At 45.7% G+C, this 3,157-nt stretch overlaps 1 long non-coding RNA gene across 1 annotated transcript in view; it reads left to right on the plus strand.

The window, feature by feature from the left end:
• The first annotated feature begins 2,357 nt into the window (after window positions 1–2,357).
• The window catches only part of LOC110326059, a 67,452-nt gene continuing 66,652 nt past the window's right edge, over window positions 2,358–3,157 (plus strand). Inside the window, exon 1 of the long non-coding RNA XR_002380765.1 lies at window positions 2,358–2,605. This is a non-coding gene — a long non-coding RNA (uncharacterized LOC110326059). The remainder of the gene's footprint in view (window positions 2,606–3,157) is intronic.

The raw sequence follows: 3,157 nt of genomic DNA on the forward strand, positions 1-3,157 counted from the left end.
AGAGAGAGAGAGAGAGAGAGAGAGAGAGAGAGAGAGAGAATTATTTCAAACTGATGAGGTACATTCAAAGCAGTTGACAAAGTAATTCTGTTGATTTCAGAATTTATCCGTGATAATAAATATAAAGGAAGGTGAGAAGGGCAAAAATCTGAGGGCCCAGGTCTCTTGGTGACTTAAGACTATACCAGCTCATGCTGCAGCTGACCCTTGGCTTTTAAACTAAACGGGTTAACTGCCACCCCCGCCACCACCACCTTTGGTTTAGGTAAGGATGAACAGTGTGAGTGGGATTTGAGCCAGTCTGAACGTTACGACCTACATTTGCCTTACATTTTCTGTCACTGGTGATAATGACATGCCCTCACAATAATTAGTTATATCACGAGGGCAAGCAGTATTCCTTTTCCTAGTGTCTACTATATCCCTCACCACTTACATTTTTCATTAAATTCATCCTAATCAGTTCATTATGTTGTGCCTGTAAGACTCTTCTCCAAGTCTCTGGATTTCTCTGAGAAGAAAGTGTCCCTAAAAGCCCTAGGGAGAAAGAAAACAGATGATATCTCAGTAATGGAATCCTCGGTTTGTAAGATCCTGGAAGGCTGTTCTTTTCCTAGCCCAAGGACTCACAGTTTGAGAGTACAGTCCATTATGGTAGGACAGTCTTGGCTGCCAGAGCTTGAGGTAACTGAGCACACTATGTTCGCAGTCAGAGTGGTGGTTTGAATACGCTTGGCCCATAGAGAGAGGTAGGTGTGGCCTTATTGGAGGAAGTGTGTCACTATGGGGGGTGGGGACTTGGAGGTTAGCTCAGGCTCCACCCATTGCGGAAGAAGCACTGTCTTCTGGCTGCCTTCAGGTCAAGATGTAGACCTCTCAGCTCCTCCTGCACCGTGTCTGCCTGGATGCTGCCATGCTTCCCACCGTGATGATAACGGACTGAGCCTCTGAAACTGTAAGCCTCGGTCATTGTGTCTCTGCTCAGCAATGGAAACCCTAAGAGAGTCAGGAAGAAGTCATGGATGCTGCTGGTGTTCAGCTCATCTTCTCCTTTGTGTGCAGCCTGGGTCTCCAGTCTCTAGAGAGAGGTGCTTCTGTCTAGGGTAGACCCTCTCACCCCAATTAGTCTAATGTACATAATGCTAAGAGATTTATCTCCAAGGTGATTCCAGAGTGTGTCAAGTTGACAATATAAATCATCAGAGACTTTCTAAGGGTGGGTATTCAACCTCCGATCGTATAGTCTGTGCATTTACAGTATCTGGAGAACACTGTGGGATTGACAAAGCCTGAGGAGTGGGTTACAGATACTAGGCAGAACATCTCTCTTCTCTAAGCAGCTCAGCCCAAAACAAAGCAAAGCCTGGCGAGGGGGCTGGGGGCTGGGGGTGTGTGTGGTAGAGATGAGGGGGTGGGAGTGGGAGGCAGCTCAGCCAAAAGCAAAGCCTGGGGGTGGGAGAATGGGAGGTGGGGGTGGGAAGCAAAGAGGGAACAAAACAGGGCTCACCTTTGCCAGTTTGTCATTTTGTAATTTCTTCTCTCTGTTCCATCTTTTGGTTCTTTCTTTTCAAAATGAAGAGATCAGCTAAGTTCAAACTGTTGAGCAATGCTGTGTACAGATAGCTCATATTTCATAGACTGAGTTTATCATTTAAATTATAGTATTAGAAGATGTGTTCAGTTAGTTCCTAGTGTATTGAGCTTAGTAAACAACTCCTCTAAATTCTAATCTGGCTTTTTTAATCTTTTTTTCCCCTCTGCCTCCTCCTCTTCCTCCTCCTCTTCTTCCTCCTCTTCCTCTTCCTCCCATACTCCTTACTGATAAGACTAAGTGCATATGATAAGATGTACACTTCTCTTCCTAATAGGGTACCTAGACAGTCCACAATTATCTGAAATCTATCTGACAAACCTTCCTAACATTAAAGCATTAGTCAGCAAAATTTTAGCTTTATACGCCAACATTAATGGTTATTCCTACAACTCATACACAGGACATAGTTTCTTCAGGCAAATTTTGATGTAAATTTGCAAGAAATAACCTTGTTCAAGATGTTTTATCATCAATTAATATTTCAAAGTATGTACCCATGAAAGCGAGGCATGAGCTGCTCAGTTATTGGGGTTGAGTGGTTTCTCATCTTGACTTTGACCATGCAGATTCAGGTAGAGGGGGGACCAAGTCTGTGGTGATTTCCCAGATGTCGCTGCTGCACTAGACCCTCCCCTGAAAACTGTGACGCTGTCCCTCCTATGTGAAGGTGGGATTCAGGTTCCTTCTGGGATGGACACCTGTGACTATGCTGCCGTTGACCCTGTGTGACCTCACAGGCTGTGTCATAAAGGTGAAGTACCTTGCACTTAGGGATTTTAAACCCAGGATCTTCAAGCCCAACCACCACACTGTAAGAACCCATACAGGAATGTAGGTAGACATTTCACATGACAGCTTTGGTGGAGCTCCTAGTGAGCACTCAGAAACAATGGGGACGAGAGCGAGAATGATTCAACGTGCTTCCAGCGGCAAAAGTCAAACTGGCTATGAGAGAAAGCTCGAGAGAGATTGCCCAGCTAAATGAAGGCCGCACCAGAATCTGAGGTGCTGGTAATTGTGCTGGATGCTATTAAGTTAACGTGAGATGAGCTAGCATTGTTAGGAGGGAGCCTCGAATGACAAAAATGCCTCCATAAGATTGGGCTGCAGGCAAGCCTGTGAGGTATTTTCTTAGTGACTGATGTGGGAAGGCCCCCTATACCGTTGTGAATGGTGCCACCCTTGGGCTGGTGGTCCTGGGTTCTCTAAGAAAGCAGGTGGAACAAGCCAAAAGAAGCAACACCCCCGCTGAGGTCTTGTCTTTACTCTTTGTTGTAAGGTTAAGTGCTGGCCTCCAAGATCTGGAGTCTGCACCCCGCCTTAGGGACCCGTCCCCGACTTAATTCTGATTGGTGAATAAATATGCTGGCAGTCAATAGTTGGGCAGAGAAGTAGGTGGGGTTACGTTTTTTTTGTTTGTTTGTTTTGTTTTGTTTTGTTTTGTTTTGTTTTTGAGAGCTTAGGGGAGAGAGAAGAGAGACCATGAAGAGGAAAGGGAGAAGGAGTAGCAGTTGTGGATGAAGAATGTGGAGGAGGGAAGGAGGGGGAGAGGGAGGGGGAGGG

The sequence above is a fragment of the Mus pahari genome, chromosome 9 (genome assembly GCF_900095145.1).
Source record: "Mus pahari chromosome 9, PAHARI_EIJ_v1.1, whole genome shotgun sequence".
Classification (NCBI taxonomy): domain Eukaryota; kingdom Metazoa; phylum Chordata; class Mammalia; order Rodentia; family Muridae; genus Mus; species Mus pahari.